This window comes from Ictidomys tridecemlineatus, unplaced genomic scaffold (assembly GCF_052094955.1).
Source record: "Ictidomys tridecemlineatus isolate mIctTri1 unplaced genomic scaffold, mIctTri1.hap1 Scaffold_58, whole genome shotgun sequence".
In the NCBI taxonomy this organism is placed as follows: Eukaryota; Metazoa; Chordata; class Mammalia; order Rodentia; family Sciuridae; genus Ictidomys; species Ictidomys tridecemlineatus.
Genome location: NW_027523917.1, coordinates 860,438 through 883,636, shown reverse-complemented (window position 1 = coordinate 883,636; position 23,199 = coordinate 860,438).

Below are 23,199 nucleotides of genomic sequence, written 5' to 3'. Positions count from 1 at the left end.
ATCACTCCTTCAAGTCCAGCAGGAGAGCATGTGCTTAAACTCTGGCTTCTAGATCGGCTTTCAGAGGACTCCAGGGATTAGAGTAGGCCCACCCAGAGGGATCTCCTTTTTGATGAGTTTTTGGTCAACTGTGTAAGGACCTCTACTTGTAATCCCTTCTACCATTTAGAATAATCTTCTCATCATGATTCCAAGCTCCACCCACATATAGTGAGGAAAGGGTTTATACAGGGTTTGCATATCAGAGGATGGAACCCTTAGGAAGATTGTAGAATCCTTCCTACCATATCAGGTAGAATGAATGTAGGTAGAGCAAGGGTTTCTCTTCCTCTCTTCCCATTGCAATTTTATTATTATTTTCATAGAAACTCATGGCCTCCGAGGATGTCACTCATCTGAATTTGGGGAGGTAATGAAATGTTCCGGTAGGGCTATGATTCTGAAATTTGCAATGATCATCTGCGACTCTGAACAAAAATTGTGAATTTCTTCACCAACAACTCTGAGCTTTTTCACATGTTTAGGAATAAAGATTCTTTTTGTACCACCATAAGAAACAACCAGCAAAACAAGAAAGTTGGCACACATTTTAGAAATGTTTACTCAATTTAAGTTTTGTGAGGATTTCAGAGTCCTCCCAGTTAATGGTAAATTGTAGCAATTAATAATAATGGTGATGATGATAATTATGCATAATTTGTACTCATAGAATACCTACATGCATTTTCCAAAGACTTGCAGTGACCTTATGGATTATATTCAAAAAACACTAATTTGTCCTCAACTCTTGTGTATTGTAGAAGGCTCTTTGTATACAAAATTCAATTAATTACACTTTTTAACCTTCCACATCTTGGCTATTGTGAACAGCACTCCCTGAACATGGGCTTGCAGGGAACTCTTGTACGCTGCTTTCATTTCCTTTGTAAATGTGCCCAGGGTTCTATGACTGGGTCATGTCATAGTTTTCTTATTAGTTCTTTTTTTAAAATTTTATTTATTTATTTATTTATTTTATTCTGATTTGTTATATAACAACAGACTGTATTACAATTCATATTACATATATAGAGCATAACTTTTTATAAATCTGGTTGTATACAAAGTATATTCATATCATTCATGTCTTCATACATGTACTTTGGATAATGATGTCTATTAGAGTCCATCATTATTTCTAACCCCCTGCCCTCTCCCTTCCCCTCTCACCCCTTTGCCCTATCTAGAGTTCTTTTATTCCTCCAATGCTCCCCCTCCTTACCCCACTATGAAACAGCTTGATGCTAGCTATTTTAATGAATCATAATAATAGCCATTATTTATCAGGTGATTAGTATGTGCCTAATATTGTTAAAACACTTTATGAACTAGATTTCTTTTTAAAGTCTTGTTTGTTGAGATACAATTTATATATGGTACAATTTGTCCTATTTAGTATTATAATTATATGAATTTTGATAACACAAATATAAAAATAACTATATATATATATGTATATATATATATATATATATATATAGTACTACCATCAAGATACAAAATATGTTACCTTGTTCTCCTTTTTTAAAAAATAGAGAAATTACTTTTAATATATTTTCATTTAACCCAATGGATTACCAACATAATTTGCAAAGAAAATAATTGTTAGTAAGATATTTCATATTCATTTTCTTTGTCCTAGTAATTCTTTTTAGTTTTTTGAGGAATCTCCATCCTAATTGCAATGGCACTATACTAATTTACATTCCCACAAACAGTTTGTAATAATTGCTTTTTCTCACCAACATTTGTCAGTTTTTTTTTTATAATAGTTGTTCTAACTGAGGTGGAATGTCAATATAATTTTTGTTTGTTTTGCATTTTCCTGATGGCTAAATATATTGAACATTTTTTTTCAGATATTTATTTGCTATTTGTACTCCCTCATTTGTAACACATTCATGCAGATCATTTGCCTGTTTATTACTTGGTTATTTGGGGGGTTCTCTCTCTCTCTCTCTCTCTCTCTCTCTCTCTCTCTCTCTCTCTCTCTCTCTCTCTCTCTCTCTCGTTACTGGGGAATGAACTCAGGGGCACTCAACCACTGAGCCACATCCCCAGCCCTATTTTGCATTTATTTAGAGATAGTGTCTCACTGAGTTGCTTAGCACCTTGCTTTTGCTGAGGCTGGCTTTGAATTTACAATCTTTTCGCCTCAGCTTCCCAAGCCACTGGGATTATAGGTGTACACCACTGTGCAGTGCTTTGTTTTTTTTTCTGTTGCTAATTTTTTGAGTTCTTTATATATTCTGAATATTAATCCTCTGACAGATGAATATCTGAAAAAGAAAATTTTCTCCCATTCTGTATTTTTGTATGGGGTTGAGGATTTTTTCATCTGTTTCAGACATATTGGCCTATAGTAGTTTTCTTTTCTTTTTTTTGTGTGCTGTGTTTTTGTCAGTCTTTGGTAAGGGGATAATACTGGCTTCATAAAATGAGTTTGGGAGGGTTCTTTACCTTTTCATTATTTTAAAAGTATTTGTTTTCTTTTAGAAATACATGACAGTATAGTCTACTTTCACACACACACACACACACACACACACACACACACACACACACACATATATATATATATATAAGTTATACTATATATAGTATAACTTATTCTAATTACAATCTCATTCTTGTGGTTGTACATGATGTGGTATTACACTGGTTGTATATTCATGTATTAACCTAGAAAAGGGTTGTCCAATTCATTCTACTGTCTTTCCTACTCTCATCCCAACCCCTTCCTTTCATTCCCCTTTATCCAACCCAATGAACTTCTGTTCTTACCCCTCTGTTGATAAGCACCTTTTTGTGTGTCAGAAAGAGCATTCAACTTTTTTTGGGGGGGGGATTGGTGCAATCACTATAGAAAGCAGTATGGAGATTCCTCAGGAAACTTGGAATAGAACCACCTTTTGACCCAACTATCCCATTCCTCATTATATATCCATAGGATTAAAATAAGCATACTACAGTGACACAGTGACACATCAATGTTTACAGAAGTTTCATTTATAATAGCTAAGCTGTGGAACAAACCCAGATGCCCTTCAGCAGATGAATGGATTAAGAAAATGTGGTGGTATATACATAATGAAATATTTCTCAGTCATCAAAAAAAATGAAATTATGGTATCCGCCAGTAAATGGATGGAACTGGAGGCTGCCACATCATTGTGTGGAACAATTTGAGAAGCATTGGTATAAGTTCTTTCTTAAAAGCCTGGTAAATTCAGCATCAAGTCCTGGGCTCTTTGTTATTGGAAGATTTTTTTTTTCTGCTTCAATTTAATTATTTGTTATTGATTTATTTAGATTTTTTATACCCTCTTGATTCAATTTTGTTAGATCATATGTCTCCAGAAATATATTTCTAGATTTTCTAATTCATTGGTAAAATACTCCCTAATGTATCTGTTGTAATATCTTCTTTTTCATGTTTGATTTTATTCATTTGGGTCTTTTCTCTCTTTGTCTTTCTAATATATGGACTATTTGGGAACAAATTTCCATGTGCTAATGAACAGAATGTGTTTTCTGATGCTTTTGGATGGATTATTCAAGAAACATTTGTTATGTACATTTGAACTAAAGTATAATTTAGCTCTGATGTTCTTATATTGATTTTTTTTGTCTGAATCATCTATCTGTTGGTAACTGTTGTATTAAAGTCACTGACTATTATTACATTGGGTACTATCTCTTCCCCTATGTCTATCAGCATTTGTTTTATAAAACTGGGTGGTCTGATGTTTGGGGTGTGTGTATGTAATTATTACATCTTCTTAGTGTGTTATTAATTAATACACAGTGAAATGCTTTGGCTCTTCTGATTTTGTCTTAAGGTCTATTTTGTCAGATGCAAGTATAGTTACTGCTGCTTGCTTTCAGATTCCATCTGTTTGAAATATTTTTTTTCCATCCTTTCCTTTTCAGTGTAACATGATTTTGAAGATTATATGAGTTTCTTTTCTGCAGAATATTGTTTGGTCTTTTTTTTTAACCCATTCAGCCACTCTGTGTCTTTTAATTGAAATATTCAGATTCAATACGGAATGGTATGCACTTAATTTTGTTGATTTTCTTCTGGTTGTTTTAGATATCTTACATACTTTTGTTTCTCTCTTATTCATCTTAGAAGTTTATAGTTTAATTGTGTTGATAATGTTCAATACTTTCCTATTTCTCATTTGCATGTCTACTCTTCTAGTGAGATTTATTCTTCTTCACACTTTCATGGTCTTGTTTATATTTCTTCCTCTTCTGAATATAAGATCCCCTTAAGCATCTTCTGTAATGCTGCTCTATTGGTCATGAATTCCCTTTGTTTATGCTTATCTTGGAAGGTTTTTATTTCTTCTTTGATTCTGAAGGATAACCTTCTGTGTACAGTAATCTCAGTTGGCAGTTATTTTCTGTTAGGATTTTGAATACATTATTCTATTCTCCCCTGGAAACTTGAGAGTTTCTGCTGAAAATCTGCAGTTAGTTTAATGAGTTTGCCTTTAAATATGACTTGGCACTTCTTTCTCTCTTGTAACTTTTAATATTCTTCTTTCCTTCCGTACTTTTTGAAATTTAACTACAATGTGTTGTGGAGGGAGACTTTTCTATGTCTATTTGGCTTTGTAAAAACCTCCCGTGCTGAATATCCATGTCTTTCCCAAGATTTGGGAAACTTTATGCTATTATTTTACCAAATAGTTTCTCTGTATCCTCGGATGTAGCTTTTCTCTCTCAGGTATGCCAATTATGCAGGTGTTTGATCTTCTAATGGTGTCCCAAGTTCTTGTGTGTTCTCTTCCTTCTTTTTTTATATATTTTTTCCTTTTTGGTATCTGAGTGTAATATTAGAGCTGCATTGTCTTCAAGTTCCAAAATTATTCTTCATCAAAACTGCTCTAAAGGTTTTTTTACTTGGACTTTTTTGTTTTGTTTTCTTTTTATCTTACTTATTGAGTCTTTAACTTCCAAGATTTGTTTGTTTTTCAAAATCTGTATCTCTTTATCAAATTGCTTCTTTATACATTCCCTCTTCCTTAGTCCATTCAACTATTTGTGTTCTCTTGGATTCCATTGAGACCTCTTAAAGTCATTCTTTTAAATTTTTGCCCAGCATTTCTTCCACATTGATATTTTTGTAATCTGTTACTATGAAGTTCTGAGCTTTAAGAGGTGACTTATCACCTTGATTTTTCTTATTTCTTCTGTTTATATATTGAAATGTTTGCATCTGCCATGATGGATATTTCTTCGACATTTCTGTGGTTTCCTTACTTTCTTCTGCCAGTGTGATTTGGTGTATCTGTTTGTTGTTACAGTTCAGTTTATTTCCAATGAAAATCCATAATTGTAATCTCCCTGAAACTTCTTTGGTTGTAATTCATGGGTTTGGTCACAGAGAATACCATCAGACAGAGAAACTCACTTTCTGCAAATCTTAGAAGAGTAAAGAAACTCTAGTACTTCAGCACCAGATATGATGCAAACAGAAAAGCATCTGGGATGCACCTTCTCTGGTTACTTCTATCATGGAAATGGTAGTCACTATCTGGAGCTGTGTATTTGCACAGGCACTGATAATACATCTGTTACTTAAAAGTGAATCTGATGCTGTGTGTTCCAGTTATAGTGAAAGGGTTGAAGCCCTTAGAGATCTGAGTGCTTCACAAGGCTGGGCAGGGAATGTAATCACAGCTCCTCACACCTGCCCCCATCCATGGTGCTTCTCTTCAGCCTTGGCCCTATGCAATCAGATCAAGTGCAGTTGTGATGCAGAGGACCTGCATAGATGAATTGTCACCAACTTGTGTTTATTATCTCTGCAGCTACCATAAGAGTATCTGCCCAAGATCTGTACCCCAGCATTATACTAGTTGTACCAGAGGATTGTGCAAAATCTGGAAACTTATGTTCCCCCTTTTCTTATGGTAGAGATGTCCACCAGGGTTCTAACTGGACTGGGTTGTGGCCACAATTGGACTTCTTTCCTCTCAGCTGAGGTTGGACTGTAGCTCAGAGATTAAGTGCCTGCCTTATGTACACAAAGTTCTAGGCTGCATTCAAGCACTAGAAGAAAAGAAAATAGTTTATTAATAAAAAGAGATAAATAAAAAAGATGGAAACAAAGAGATTAAAATACAAATAAAAAGTAGTAGAGAAAAATAAGAAGAAAAATCAAATTTAAAAAAATAAGAAATAAAAAATAAAAAATAAAAGAAGGGTGGGGGATAAGTCAAAATTACTTCCAGCTGAGGTATTTGGAAACAAGGGGGAAAAAAAGAGCTGTGCTGATTTAACCTTTTTCTCTGGGTCTCCTAAGGTGGAAATCTGCCAAAGATAGTGGGTTATGGCTGTAACTTATTGAAATTCTTTTCAGCTGTCACCAAACTATCTGGGACAGAACAGGCTACCCCAGGTGGAATGTTAGCTGCTCCAGGGGTGTGTGCTCTCTGGAGGTTTTCATTCTGTGTGTCTCAGGGCATAACAGATGCTAGGGCTGCGCTAGGTGAGACTTTCTCACCTAATGAGTTTGGGCAGAGTGCAACCCATTCCAGGATTATTATATTCTACCCAGAGGTTTTAGTCTGCATGCTCAGAATTTAGTAAATTCCAAAGCCTCCAGCAGAGAGGGAAGCAATTTGAGCATCTTGTTCGATGCTGCCTGGGGGAGGGGTCACAGGAACCAAGTAACCTGCTGCCCTCCAGCTTGGTGGTTTAGGCTTGGCCTCCACAGAAAGCCACATATGGCTCATGTTACTACCAATTTCAGGGTTCTCTGAAACTTTGGATTACAGAGGACAGTGCTCTGTCCTCCCATCCCCATCACAGCCCTTGCTTCCCACAGCATGAAACTCTCAGAGGGTTTGTGTCAGAGATGCTTCCTCTAAAGAATGCCCTATGTGGCTAGTGCCTTCCAAGTCAATGCAGCAAGCCATCCACAGGGACCCTGTGATGCAATTATGCTGGATATTCTGACCCCAGAGCAGGTTAGTCTTAGACAACAAGACCCTTGTCAAGAGAGCTCTGGGCTGGCACACTCAGAGTTTTCTGAGAGAAGAAGTGAAATTTCTCCACTACAGCTGGCTTGTTGTTCAGAGGCCAGGTCACTGACTTATTTAAGCTGTTTGTCTGCAGGGTCCACCTGTGTGCCATGTTCTTTCACCTTTGCCTCCTTAGAGAGAAGTGCCCTCTTTTGCTACCTGAGATGCTGAGCCCCAGGTGGCAGGCTCTTCCACTTCCTTTGCTTAGTTATTCTCCCTGGACTCTGGAGCTCATCAAGTTTTATTTTTCTTTGCTGATGATTTCCAGTGGCCACCCACAGCCCCTCACTTCTTCAAGCAGCTACATACCTGTTGCTTTGGGTATATCTTATGGCAGAGCAGACTAGTGCCAAGTACCTCTTCTATGCATCTTCCTGATTGCTCTATATTAATTGGTTTTGAAAAATGTGGCATGTTGTCACAGGTAAAGAGGCAATGTTTGATAAGCATTGGTTTCCTTTTTTTTTTTTGTATTAGTGTGTTAGCAAAAAATCTGATTAGCTTGTGTTTCTAAGGTCAATATTTCACCCAATAGATTATTTTTTCTTCCTGTAACCCTTACACAGATTGCTTTCCTGAAAGATAAAAACATTTTGTGTGTGTGTGTGTTTCCGAAACTGTGCCTAATGACCATAATTATCTCTTGTGCCATCTTCTCTGAAAAACAATTCAGGGTGTAGGCCTAATCTCCTCCAGCATGTCAAGAAGACTATTTTCCCTAGGTTTGAAGCATTTCTCAAAATATAGGTCTGTCAACACTAACAGTTGGAGAGTCCCCAAAAAGCTGGCATGGCTGGTCACCATAAAACTTGCCTCAGTCAGCCATGCACAGCATACCAACCCCAAGAATGTCACAAATGTTAGAAAAGCAAGCCTATTTAAGAGGAGTCCAAACAAGTTTAAAGTGTGAGATTGATCTTCAAGTCTGTAAAACAGTTATCAGAAGACAAAATAATGAACAATAACGTTGACCATGTTGATGAGAATGTTTACTCATCCTTTACATTAACATAGTTCCTGTGTTGAAGGTTTTGTAGGTCTTATCCACTTAAACTCCACAGAAACCCTGTATAGTCAGTGTCATTATCATCCTCATTTTCCAGATAAAGAAACTGAATTCAAGCTGGTTATGGTACCGCCACAATGTCTCAGGATCTTCCTAGTGTCTTAATTCCTTTGTATTGCTTTAAAAAAATTACACTAGACTAGATAGTTTGCAAATAACGGAATTTTATAGTTCATAGTTCAGGAGCTTGGGAAGTCCAAACTCAAGGTATAAGAAGATTGAGTGTCTGCTTCGTACATGATGCCATCTGGGTGCTCTCACATGGCAGAAGGCATTGCACATGCTCCCTCAGGTCTCCTTTAATAGGCACAAATTCTACTCACAAAGGCGGGGTCTTCAGGACCTAATCACTCCCTCAAGACACAGCCTCCAATAATATTGCATTGGATATTAAGTCTCCATATATAAAATTTAGAAAACCCAAGTAAGTCTGAACATAGCACATAGCTAGAACGTATTTTAGTTCATATGTAAATCCAAGCAATTGTCTTTTACACTGTTGGTATTAATTTCTACACCACTCTGAATGATGCAGAAACATACAAAGGATGAGGAACAGTGTTCCAATTCTCTTATATGGGAAAGCTGTCTCATAGAAAGAAAGAGAACTATACTAACACATATATTTCTTTCTTACATAAATTATTTTATTTATTGCTTTAATAATTCTTTATTTTTATTTTTGTTTTTTAGTTATTCGTGACTGTACAGTATAATGTGACTCATCATTACAAACATGAAGTACACCTTATTTTAATTTAGGATCCCAGCCTTGCGGTTGTACATGATGTAGAGATTCACTGTGGGCTATTCATATATGTACAAAGAAAGTTATGTCAGAATCATTGCACCGTCTTTCCTGTTTCTTCCCTTCCCTTCATTCCCCATGTGTAATCTGCTGAAATTCTATTCTTCTACTCCTTTCTTTAGATGTTAGCATCCACATATAAGAGATGACATTTGACCTTTGGTTTGGGGGGATTGGCTTATTTCACTTAGCTTAATACTCTTCAAAGACATTCATTTCCCACCAAATGTCATAAAGTCATTCTTTGTGTGTGTGTGTGTGTGTGTGTGTGTGTGTATCACATTTTCTTTATCCATTCATTTGTTGTAGGGCACCTAAGCTTGTTCCACCGTTTTGACAAACTTAGAACATCACTTCTCTTAGATAATTCATTTAAGAGAAACATAACTGAAGCATTGAATATGCGTAATGGATATAGAAATCCTGAAGTAATATTAGTCCCTAGAACTTCTCAGGTAGTTAGTATGTCTCTCATACTATGCTTAGCCCTTTGGGAAATAGTAACTTGTGGAATTACCTCTTGTTTCATACCTGATGGGAAGGAACTGTAATTATTCCCATCATAGAAGAAGAGAATTGAAAATCAAATGTATCCATTAATATGAACCAGGATTTCACAGCGTGTATGTGACAGATCGCAATTCAAATTGCTATCTTTGTGTGTGTGGTTGATTAGGATTTAGCCTATATTCAAAACCACTATACTGTCTTGCCCTTCATGACGAGAAAATTACCAGAATATTCTGGTAAGGCTTAAGCAAAACACATACCAAATGCATATGGTGGATGTGTTGTATCAAATTTAGTTAATTCACCTTTTCCAGTTGCAGTAGGGATGTAAGACCTGCAGCAGGAGGTGGATAGTGAAGGAAATATGGAATAGAACTTTCTGGCAAAGAAGACAGGTGGCATGGACACTTCTTAGACACTTCTTTGGGGCAGAGTGAGCCCTCATTTCCATGTAGAAAGACAGCAACCAATGCTGCAGAAATCACTCCTGTGATAAATTGGAAATACAGTTAATCAGGACTTAATTGAACAGTTCCATCTCTGAACAAGCAGCAGGGTGGGATATGGAGGTTGGGAAGGGGAAGGAAAAAACACATAAAGCCCCTCTCTTTAAGATAGTGAAATGTGTCTTCTCATCTATAATGCAGCACCATAATGTTCTTATATGAGTTGAAAATACCAGGCAATCAAAGGCCATATGTCTTCAGCTTAGATCCTCAGAATGTCCATGTATTTTTAATCAAGTCTGCATTTCTGAAGCATGTTTGTGTTTTCTTGGCATAAAAGATATCCCCTCTGATTAGCTCTGGACTGGGTTCCAAGAAGTTGTTACCTTCAGGTACACCAGCAGAAAGGAAGTTGGCAGATCCCCCATAATGCATTACTGTAGGGCTAGTGCAGGTTGCACTTGAGGACAGTGAACACTGAGCATCCACTAAGGCTGAGGATATGGGCACAGGACTCACTGCAGCCTTCACTTCATAGATCTCTCTGCTTCTATGCTCTCCCATTCCCTAAAATTCCTTCTCCATGTAGCATTCAAATTGATCTGTTAAAAATGTAAATCCAATGTCTTTGTGCTCCCACTCAAAACCCTCTATGAAAAGTTGAACACATTTAAAATAAGCACCAGACCCTGTGATATGGTCCACACAGCTCTGAGTGATTTATCTTACTATCTCTCTTTCATATTCTACTTCAATTCTTCACACTCATGATGCTTCAGTCAAATTGCCTTTCTTTCTGTTTCCAGCCACTGATTATTCACTCTTCTAGGCAGTCTGTTAAAAGTATTGAGCCCTTTGTGTGTGCTAGGAACTCTCCTAGGTGTTGGGGAAATGCCAATGAAGAAAAGTGCCCTCCTAGACCCCCCTAGACCCTCTATCCCAGTGGAGAGACATGAACCAGCAATACACAAGATGAAAATATAAAGTGTGTAGCATACTAGAAACTGACAATTCCTTTACAAAATAGAAAGGTGGGAAGCAGAGAGCACAGTGGAGTCAGGATTAAGTAGCAGAGAGAGCTAGATGGTACAATTAAACAGTGTAGTCAGGACGTCTCACTTTGAGGCGCCTCCTCTCATGGATCTCCCTGCAAAAATATCTCTCTCCCAGATATTCGTGTGAGTGTCTCAGAACTCAGGTCTCAGCTCAGATGTCCTTTCTCTGGGGGAAATCCTCTGCTCTCCAATGTGAAACACTTACTTCCCATCACTCTCTACCTTACCTGTAGGATAGTACTTAGTCCTGTCTGAAATTGTTTTACATTCATTGATTTACTTTTTGTTGTTGTTGTTGTTGTTGTTCTTGGCAATACACATGGACCATAAGCTTCCTAAGAACAATGTCTTTATTGCCTCTTCATTATGTCTTCTATGTATATATCATTAGTATCTGGCATATATATATATATACTCAGTAAATACATGTTTGAATAAAAGAAAGACTGAAGATACGAGAGTATTGGAGCAAGAATGATACATAATATTTGGCAGTAAGAAAATTTATTTATAAAGAGACATTATTTCTCTACTGATGGTATTGTGGTATTTGTTTTAAGCACTTCAATCCAAGAAATACAGAAAAGATCAAGAAAATAAAATAATCATCTGAAAAAAAAAACAAATCACACGAAGACTCTACTTCCTTTACTCTATTCTGGTCCATATACCACCATCTTTTGTCTTACCACTTCCAATCTTGCTGACATTCAAAACATTTTCCAAGTCTAGCAAGAGTGAGCTTTTAAAAATGCATGCTTTTAAAATGGTTTCATATCTACCATAGTATCCAAAATCATAAAATGATTTCCCAAAACTTTAAGAGCTGGACTCTGGATGCTTCCCCAATTTCATCTTGCAGTACTTCTCCCCAGCTCCATGATCTATCCAGGCTAAATTCTTCTTGGTTTCCTGAGTGCTCAAAGCTACCCTCTTCCCTTATGCCACTAGGAGATGATTTCTATTTTGATAGTGCCTTCTTTACTCTTTCTGTGGCTAGCTAACTCATACCTATCTTTTAAGTCTCTTGTTAGACTTCATATCCTTTGGCACTGACTCTCTGATCCCTGAGCCTGGACTAAAGTAACTCTTCTCTGCAGTCTCATGCCATTCTGCCCTTGCCCTTCCCATTAATTCCTTGCCCAGTGAACTGCTCACTTTCTTCTCTTTCTTTCTATAATTAATCAATAATGGGACAGAGACAATGTTTGTCTCCTTTTTCCTTAGAGTTCATGCATCATTTAAGTCCTGGCTTGAATATACTTGTAAGTGTTTGGAAGAAATGTGTAATTGATTAAAATACTCCAAGTTTATTTTCAGACAAAATTTCGGGTATTATTTCTCACGCCAAAGCTCTTATGTGTCTTGGTATTTGGTGACAGTAGTGCTGAAAACTGAGAAAAGATATGGTAGAAAGTTGAGGTCACATAGATCATTGCTTGATATTTGTGCCACAGAGCATAACCAGGTTCTTCTGTTCAACCTTTCGCCATAGCCTTTGGGGCCAAGGAACTTGTGTCATGACAAGAATTCTGACTCACACTGGAAATACTGAGCAGGGGGGGTTGCAAATAGGGAATTCTGGTGTCTTATTTATTAAAGTTGAAAGAACTCTGAGATAAAGGGCCTTGCCTGTGTCTCAAGACAAACCAAAGTGGGTATAAAAATAAGAGAACCTGAGAACTGGAAGGAATTTCTGAGAGCATAATATCCAAGAGTCTCATTTCACTGATGAAGAAAATGAGAAGTCTAATGGTTGTTTAGATAATGTACTTCCTGTGTTCAAACTGAATTCTTGATGTTTCTTCACATTCTATAGTTTTCTTCATCCATTTCATTCAGCTTAACACTTTTAAACAAATGCTATGCATTGAGAATATACAGTGCATGTGTGTGTGTGCGCACACACACACACACACACACACACACACACACACACACACACTCCTCAGCCCACCTTTTGGTATTCCAGCTCCAAAACTACAAGTGCTGTTTCACAGTTAATCTTTCAACACAATTGGATTCAGAAACCTGACCTTCTTTAAAATACTTAGTTACTAATTCACTTGCATCAGAGCTTTGGAGAGCAACACATAATTTACTAAAAGTATCATAGAAAAAATAGACAGGGAGATTACATCACACATCTCTCTAAGCAAACAATTTAGAAAGACTCTTATGTAAGGACATAAATTCTCTGAAGTCTCTTCCCCCTCTTGTTGTGACTGAAGTTTTCTTTTTCCTCCTCATCATGGAAGGTAGGACCATTTTTCTTTGGTATATTTCTCTGGTATATTTCTCTAGGCATTTCAAATTCTGTTATTAGACACCTGAAAAAGTTTCTACTTCCAACAGTGCCTATACAAGGTCATCACAGTTGTTCAGCTAAACAAAGGATCCTCTGATTAACAGAACCCTATGCACATCTTTATGCTTGGCCAGAAAATCCCAAAGAGTGAAGCCATCATTAACCTAAGTTTCAAGCATCTGGATCAACATTTATAAGATGCCCCAAAACATAGAGTTGTTGTGTAGATCACATGGAATGAATGTGAAAAGAATCTGGCACATAACCCAGAACAAAGCAGCCTGGAAGAATCATGTGCACTGGCTTCTTTCTCCTTGATCTACTACCCAGAGTGAATCATAACTTCCCACTTCATTAGTGTTTAGGGGAACTTTCAGTCTCTTGAAGGCCATTTCTCTCCCCAAAATATGCTCAGAATAGTCCAGAAAAACATTTTAAACCAAAAAGCTCATGTTTTTGTCATGCTTTTTCATGATTGAGATCTGATTATCCTAATGAAAATCCAGAAAACTGCATGTGTATTTTTCCAAATTTTTTTTTATATTCCCAACCCTTTTATTAAGTTTATTTATTTATTTATTTTTTATTGGTTGTTCACAACATTACAAAGCTCTTGACATATCATACTTCGAACAATAGTTTCAAGTGAGTTATGAACTCCCATTTTTACCCCAAATACAGATTGCAGAATCACATAGGTTACACATTCACATTTTTACATAATGCCATACTAGTGACTGATGTATTCTGCTACCTTTCCTATCCTCTACTATCCCCCTCCCCCCCATCTTTTCTTTCTATCCCATCTACTGTAATTCATTTCTCTCCTTATTTTTCTTCCAATTCCCCTCACAACCTCTTTTATGTAGTTTTTTATAACAATGAGGGTCTCTTTCCATTTCCATGTAATTCCACTTTTCTCTCTCTTTCCCTCCCATCTCATGCCTCTGTTTAATGTCAATCTTTTCTTCCTGCTCTTCCTCCCTACGATTGACAAACCTTTAGCCATGCTAATGAAGAGAAGAAGAGAGAGAACTCAAATTTCCAAAATTTTAAACACTGAAATTCCTCTAACAAAAGCTGTGCTGTGTTCTAAAAGGCTATAACATGCTTTTGTTCACAACCCAATTTGACACTGTGTATGCTAACATTCCAATTGTTAGGGGTGGACAGAGGCATTTTGTGTGTGTGACACAAAACTTTGTCCATATGTAGAAACACCATAGTTTGAAAATCCCTAAGCAATGAAGTTTCTCTATTTATAATCTAATTCATATTCATAGCAAATCTTGCAAACAATCATGTTCTTCACAATAGCTCTCTGGCCATGACTGAGCAGTGCCATTGACCAGACATTTGATGCCATCTAACCATCAGAGATATGTAACCTCTTCAGCCTTTTCCTCCAGCAATTCCAGAGAGGCAGGATCTCCTGGGCTTCTGTCCATGTAGCCAATGGCAAAAGCCCTCATGTGAGTGGAAAAAATATATTCATTTACAACAGAGATGAAACAGCATGTATTAAAGAAAATCCCCAGACTCTGGGTCTTAATTCATGACTACTGAATTATTATTCAATCTCTAATATTCCAAAACTGTATAAGTAATGTTTACTCTTAAAGAGCTGTAGAAATGAGTTACAATGGAATAAGTATTTATATCACCAATATTATATCAGTTAATCTGCACAGCAATTTCATAAGACTGATTATAAGTATGCTTATTTTACAAAAAGAAAAATCAAGGATCAGAAAGATTAGGATACTTGTCTAAGATTAGAAAATTCATGCTAAAATCATATTTCAAAAGCAGAAGTTATTTTTCTAGGGAGAAGGATTAAAACACAGTCATAAGCAACGTTGGAAAATGTTTTATATACATTTCCCCCTCTAATGTTACAAAAATCTTGGTTTGTCTCCATTTCAGAGATGAGTACACTGAGGTTAGGGGAAATTTGGTACTTGTCCAGAGAGATCATGCTAGTGTTTCAAGAGAAAGGCATGTAAAGTACTCCTGATTTCTGGGAATCATCAGTGGTGTGGATTCAGGTTTAGAAAGATGCACAAAATCATCCAGGAAGTTGAAAACAGGGGAGAGTTGAAGAAAGGAAAGGATAACAAAAGAAAAATAGTTCTATTAGCAAGGACACTAATTCTGCTTCTATCTTAGATGGCAAATCTACATTTTCTGTTGAGTTATGTAAGAGAAAGCATTGTGTTTGTGTTCAAAGGGCAAGCTTGAGGAAAAGCTCAGGACACTGCCTGCGTTCTAAGTGGCCCAAGTGGTGGAGGGAATGGGCCCTGATCCAAATTGATTAGTTCTGCTACCTTCTCATTATTCTTCCGCCTGAAGTTTGGCACGCAAGCAAGGTCATTCCATGCATGGGTCTGCGTGACTTAACTGATTCTGCTACAAACTTCTTCCCCTTCCACCCCCCTACCCCCACCACAGCATGCCACCTGCACTAGAGAAAATTAAAAATCAGCCCATACATTTTACATGAGTTCCCAGGACCAGTGAGATTTTAATATTATGTTGTCTTTTGATAAAGATACAGCAGAAAACCTTGTTTAAATTCCTCCTTGGAGCCTAGACCTCAAGAGAGGAAGAAGAAATGCATGCAGGCTCAGAAGAATATGTTTGAGCAAGTTTTCATCTTGCAATTCACCTTACAACAGAATTTCAGGGTTATGTATTAGGTTGCCGTTCTCCCCAAACTCTTAGGTGCCTTATTAATTTTCTATTTCCATGTTTTTTTTTTCTTAGATGGTTTCCTTAGCCTGGAATTGTGTCTTCTCATATTCTCCTGTTCAAATCCTCCCAGTTGTTCACGGTTGACCACAGGTGCTTCATATTCTGTGGAGTTACATCATTCTCTCAAAGTAAAGCACCGTTGATCCCATCAGATCATCAGTAATTCCTAGAAAAGTTATGAATTGTTCTGATTCTTAGTTTCCAGCCAATAATGGGAGAATAATCGCAGCTATATTTTAGTGTTGATTTTTAAAATAGGTATAAGAAACCTAAAAACTTGATAAATATTGTTTAATAAACAGTATCCATTTTATTATTCCTAGTAACAAATAAATAAATACCCAAAGTTCTTTGTATGAAAGTGAAGCCTTCAGAATCAAGTGGTAGCCTCAGTTTCCAGAGTTCCATCATGCCACTTTCTGTGGGATATGTCTATCCTTGCCCTTCCACAACTCTCTGTTCTACTAACAAAACCCCTCACTGCAGTGTGAACATTAGGCACACACCCTACTGAGGACCTCCATGGCTCTTTTACTTTTCTCTGTTTCCTACAGTGATAACTGATGCTCAAATCACAGAGACAATAAGAGACACAATCAGAACTTAGATCTCATGCCTCATAGCCATAAACAGTTCTGCCAGGCTTCTAAAAGCCATTGGGTAATTATTAAGAAGTTATATGGTTAGTCATGAGTGTAAGTTTTGAATTAACAAAGAACTTTTACTATACCTGATGGTGACATACACATGTTCAGATGTGTCCCCCATAGTTCCATATGTCACGGACTGGGTCCACAGCTTATGCTGCTGGCAGAATCTTTAAGAGGTAGGTAATGGAGGGTATACCCCAGAACATTGTCCTTTCCTTTCTTTTCTTTTTTCTTTTTAAAGATTTGTTGTTGTTGTTGTTTCTCAGACATGAGGTAAACATCTTTGCTTCACCATAAAAACCTACTATAAAGTCTTGCTCACCCAAAGCCAACTGATCATTGACTAAAACTGTCAAATCTGAGACAAAATGAACTTTTTTTCTCTAGAAGTTGTAATCTTATGTGTTTACTATAGTTACAGGAAGCTGATTAACTGATTATAGATATTGGTTATATCACGATTAACTTATTGGTGATATAACCAATATATAATATATATATAATTTGATACTCTATAAAACTTTAAGATTCATGTACATATGTGTGTACAATATACTATATAACATATTGTATATTAGTATAAAATATATCTATATATGTATAATACACAAGTAAATATGATTTGAAGATACCTGTTTTGAGACTGACACAGGTAGAAATAAACCAAGAGTAAGTTGGTTTGAAATCAAACATTGATTAATTACTTTAAAAGATGCTGGACTATGTGTTTTAGTTTAGATATGCTAAAGCCTATTGCCATGCTCCCCATCATTTCAAACCTTGTGATAAAATCCAGAGGGCAAGGAAGGCCTCAAGCAGAGTAGAAGGTAACTGGCATTCATTGCCCACAGTAGCACTGGGTGGAGAGGGAGGGAAGAGAGTGAATTCCTGGTACTTACTAACTGGAAATGAACTATCTCTACCTAATTAAGAAACAGACCAGTGTCTGTCATCCAATAGTCGATGACGTACTTATCCTGGTGAGAACCTTGGAATAGGGTTGTTGCAAGTTGCCAGTTCGGCTCCTGAAGGAGAGAACCCTCCCCATGGGAAACGAGAAGTTCAGAGATAAGGGTCATTTCTAATTTTAGTACAATGCTTCATGCATAGCAAGTAGTGCCTAAGTGCTATCTATTATCATGAAACAAAAACTTGCTATCGACAAGTTTTGACTGATCAAGATTAAAATATTTTGAATGATGCTTAATATATCGATGATACATGTCTATCTATCTTTCTATGCAGGCAGAAATAAACCCTTCAACAAAGACCACTGAATGAAGTGTTCTGTCGAGTGGTTTCTCCATCCTTGTGGAAAGTCTGACTCCAACAACTATTTTGCTGACCTGGCTTCAATACATTTGAATCCAACCAAATGCCTGGTTGAGCAGATGCATTCACAAGTCACAGCCCACGTAACACTCAATCTGTTTGACCAAAATGTTGTTCTGGTTCATATCTGTGCTAATGCTGGAAATGGATTTGTGTCTTTCTGTCTCAGTGAAGCGTAAATGTAAAGGGAAGTCAGCAAGGAAGCCAGATCTGGAATGGACAAGGGGTAAAGTGGCAGCTGGGGCATGATGGAGGCAGGACCCTTGCAAAGACACAGAGGAAGATGACTCAGACGATGTCATCGGATATAAAGGAACACCCAGCAGCCCCTTCTTGAACTACCACAGCAGGTTTCCACTTCAGCCTGATGTGAATTTAGCAGACTATTTTGATGACCCACTGAGATTGCTAGAGTGTTCTCTATAGGGCGTGTATTTCCCCATGCCTGTATACATTTCCATCAACGGATAAATATTAGGGAGAAAAGGAAAAAACATCAATTTAAAAAGATCGGTACAGGGTGACATCAACAATGGATCCATCGTGCTAAAGACCTGCAGCACACTGGTACCTGAGGAATGAACTTTCCCTCACAGATCATGTGGTCAAAGAGAAAAAGCAGAAATAAATGCATATGATTTGACATAGTGAGAGTCATGTACATATAACACCACAGAGAGAGGACACTAAAGCAGTCAAAAGAGCTCAATCTAAGGCAGAACTGGGGATTCAGGGTGGCAGAGTGAAGGTCTGAGATGAAATTGTTAAGAAGTGTTTTGGTCTCTCTGCTTCTCATTGGCCTCCTCAACTCCAGATAACAGTGTAAACACATTCCTATTTTCTAATCCAACCTATACTTCTTGATCTCAGTGATGATATGATGATCTCTTAGTTCTGTTAAACAAGAATATTATTTTAAACAAAAATTATTCTCCACTGTCTCTCAAAATCACATATGGCAATATGACCTGCTTTGATAAACTAAATGTGTCTCTTTCAGAGCTAAAAGATAATAGATAACACCTTATTCAGAGTCCTGGAGGTCATGGACATGTGTGTTATGACAGAGTTTCCACAGTGTAGGTCCTGATGTGGATACCGTTAAGAGAGTCTTGCACGTCCACTTTGAACACACAGGTGAGCATAACCTGGGTCTTCACTGGTGAAAACCACTGAGGTGGGTGCACCCCACCTAATTAATGCCGCTCTTACTCTAGGGTCTGGGCATAGAGTGTGAATACACAGACAACTGACCTGTATTAGAAAGGAAGGGGTCCTGCTGGACATGTAATTGTTAGATCTCTCCAAGTGGTCATTTAAGCTTCTCCAAAACTGCATACATCACACATCCTCCTTCTCATAGCTCACCTCAAGCTGGTCACCATCTCCATCAAGAGTTGCTCAAGTAAGTGGTAGGTACGGTGGTGCACACCTGTCATCCCGGTGGCTTGGGAGGCTGAGGTGAGGCACTTAGCAACTGAGTGAGACCCTGTCTCTAAATAAGATAAAACATAGGGCTGGGGATGTGACTCATTGATTGAGTGCACCTGAGTTCAATCCCAAGTACCTCTCCCCCCCAAAAAAATTGCTCAAATCACACACACAGTTGGTATGTGTTTGACTTCAACAATCTTCCTCGACAAATCTGGTCTAGTCCCTTCTGCTGTGTAAGCATCACTACATGCTGTCCACCATTTTCCACGTCTGCTTTAGCTGTTCATTATCTGCACAACATCTTCTCACATTGGACACCTCCTTGCACACATTCCAAATTGACCTCCCTGCTGCCAGGCAGCTCCCCCTAGCCATCCTTCTCCAAATAGTGTGAGCCACTACCAAAATGACAACATTGCTTTCACTTTTCTGCTCAAAAATCTCCAAACTTCTGTTTATCCTCAACATGTTTATAAGGCTCTCTACAAAGGTGTGTTTTTTTTCTCTCTCTCTCTCTCTCTCTCTCTCTCTCTCTCTCTCTCTCTATCTATCTATCTATCTCTTCTCTATTCTCTGACTCTTAGGTCTTCAAAAATTTAGTTCTCTTACAAAAAATTTCTGTTTCCTGTCTTCTTCTCTGTCTGATGAGTTTCTATGCATGATCTTCTTTGAACATACTTCATCAGGGAAGATTTTTTACTTCTTAATTAAGGATTGGCTCCTCTGTGCATGCTTCTTTCCAGGCTATAGTGTCACTTACGGTCCAGTTTGTCCTTAAGTCCAGATTCTCTGAGTTTAAACTTACCACTCACTAGTTATGTGACCTTGTCCAAATTAATTGATGTCTCTGTATCTCAGTTGTCCCATCTGTAAAACAGAAGCAATGCCAACATCCAGCCCTTAGGTTACATGTTAGGTGTGTGAGAATTCAATTAGGCAATTTACATAACAAGCTGATAGCTGGAGCTGACATTGAATGCATCTTAATATTATCTTCTTCTATCAGACTTCTCACAAGCTGGTATGAGGAAAAGAGACTGAAAAGTTAACATTCAAAACAGTGATTGGCTTTTATCTTTTAATAGAGACAGATATAGAATATTTAAAGAGAAAATAGAAAGAATAATATTTGAAAAACAAAAAATATATGATGGGAAAGAAGTAAAGTAAGGACTCTTTATAATATGTTCAGGTAGCTGAAATAACTCCATTTTAATTTTATATACTCAATCTTTATTCCCTCAAACCAAGCACTCATTTAAATCTAAAAATATTTATGGAATATTCAGTGTTAGATGCTGTGCTGTGGCTTGGGAATTTGAAGAGGCAGTGTATTGTGGAAGAATCTAGCCTAGTGGTCAGGAGCATCAAATTAGAGCTATAATGACCCCCAAGTGCTCTATCAAATACCAGCCTTCCTGTCCAAAAGATTCATAAATTATCTAAGCCTCAGTTTATTTTTAAAAAGATTAAATAAGATAATATGTGTTTGTGTGTGTATATGTATACACACACACACACACACACACACACATTAGACACATTAGTGTATTTCCTTAAAAATGCTTAAAGTGTAATATGTGTCCATTCAATGCTAGCCATCATCATGACTACATTTATTGTTGATATTATTTTATAACAGTACTGAGTGACACCTTTCTTTAATTCCAACTTATTTGGAGTCTAACTATAGAAAGTAGGTATATAGGCACATAAAGCATATTCCATTTGCAGAGCCACTATATTAAAACAGTTAATAGTTAACAAAGCTTTTGGCTTTTCTCAGGTATTGCTCTAAGTGTTTTAGAGCACAATAGTATTTAATGCTTACAATAACCCTATAAGGCAGGTCACAGAAGGCTAAATGATGTTAATGAGGAAATACAGGAGCAGAGGTTCAGCAATGTGTTCAAGGTCACAGGGCTAGTGACCAACAGATCTGCAATGTGAACTGAGTTAGTCTGATACAGCTGCTTACTCAAAACCACTAACTTACCTTATTCTCTTGATAAATACAGACGTGATTTTTTGAGACCTTAGGAGGATTATAAGTATACGTAGCATCTATACTGGGTTCTGACAGATAACCTTTTAACTGTCTCCTGGAAAAACTTCAACTTCAGGCATTTCAGACAGATGGTGATGACCAACTTTAACAAGAGTTGGGGGGTCTCTACCACAAATCTGTTCTAAATCATAGCCCTCATTCCCAGAACATCCTCTAACAAGTTATCTATTTAAGTTAGAATTTGGGCCACATAAAATTGATACTGCCACCAGCCAGTGTTGTCAAGGTGAATTTTAGCTGTCTGTACAAGTAAAAGAATCCTCCCAAATGGCAAATCATATATACCTAGTGTCTACAGGTTCACAAATGGAAGTAATGGAATAATTTGAAGGAAGGATGCTACTAATTTCTCTTTCTATCTACTCATACAATTTCTCTCCTGGATCTTCAAATTCAACAAACAAAAACAATGTTAATATAACTATTTTAAGCAATGATGATATTTAATGTAAGCGTAGCAGTTGATATAACCGGTATCCCATACATATATTCATTTGAAATTCTAAGAGGCTCATATCCTCTTAAAGATGGAAGCATTGAGACATGGGAGACTTTAATAAGTGTATTCAAGATCACACAACCACAATATTATTGCCATGGTTGTGACCCTCAAACATTACTCCTTGACAGCTATAGTTATTGTTCCTTGTAACAGGATACCATAATGTAGCAATATTATTGGTCAAATCTCAGTGCTCTCTGATCCCAAAGTGAAGGACATGAATAGAGAGAAGACCTCCAGCTAATGGCCAAGCCCCAATCTTACTTGAATAGGGAGAGAATGACGGTATTCCAACAAAGTGACAACAAGTGAAAATTTCTCAGTAATCATTCTATCTCCAAAGATGCATGGTCCTCTTCCTGAAGTAGGCAATAGGAAAACTTCTATTGGCATATCTCAACTTTCATAGCAGTTCATGCTCACTACTATGATACCTAGTGTTAGGTTGCCCCAAAGGCAATTCAATGCTAGTTATCATTATGACTACTGTTATTGTTGATATTATTTTATAACAGTGCTGAGTGACACCTTTCTTCAATTCCAACTTATTTGGAGTCTAACTATAGAAAGTAAGTAAATAGGCACATAAAGCATATTCTATTTGCAGAGCCATTATATTAAGACAGTTAATAGTTAACAACGCTTTTGGCATTTCCAAAAGAATGCCAAAAAGCATCATAAGCATCTCCAAGCTTATGAAACTCACTCGGAGTGTTTGTTTCTTATCTGTCGCTAGCCATTGTACACAGCTGGTGCACTTTCTACTTTACCAGAACAGTCACACACTGTTACTCAATACTTTAGTCAACACTGACGTTATCATAGCACTGCTATGGTTGAGATATGAGGTGTCCCCCAAAAACTCATATGTGAGACAAGCAAGAACATTTAGAGATGAATAATTAGATTATGAGAGCTGTGACTTAATCAGTGGATTAATCCATTAATATGGATTAACTGGATGGTAACTGAAAACATGTAGGTGTGGCTGGAGGAGATAGATCACTGGGGGGCATGTCTTTAGGATTTTTGTTTTGTCCATAGCTCTGCCTCCAGTTGCTATGGCCTGAGCTGCTTTTCTCCTCCAATCCCTTCCACAATGATGTTTTGCCCCACTTCAGTCCCAGAGCTATGAAGTCAGCCAACCAGGGACTGAACTTCTGAAACTATCAGCTGAAATTAACTTT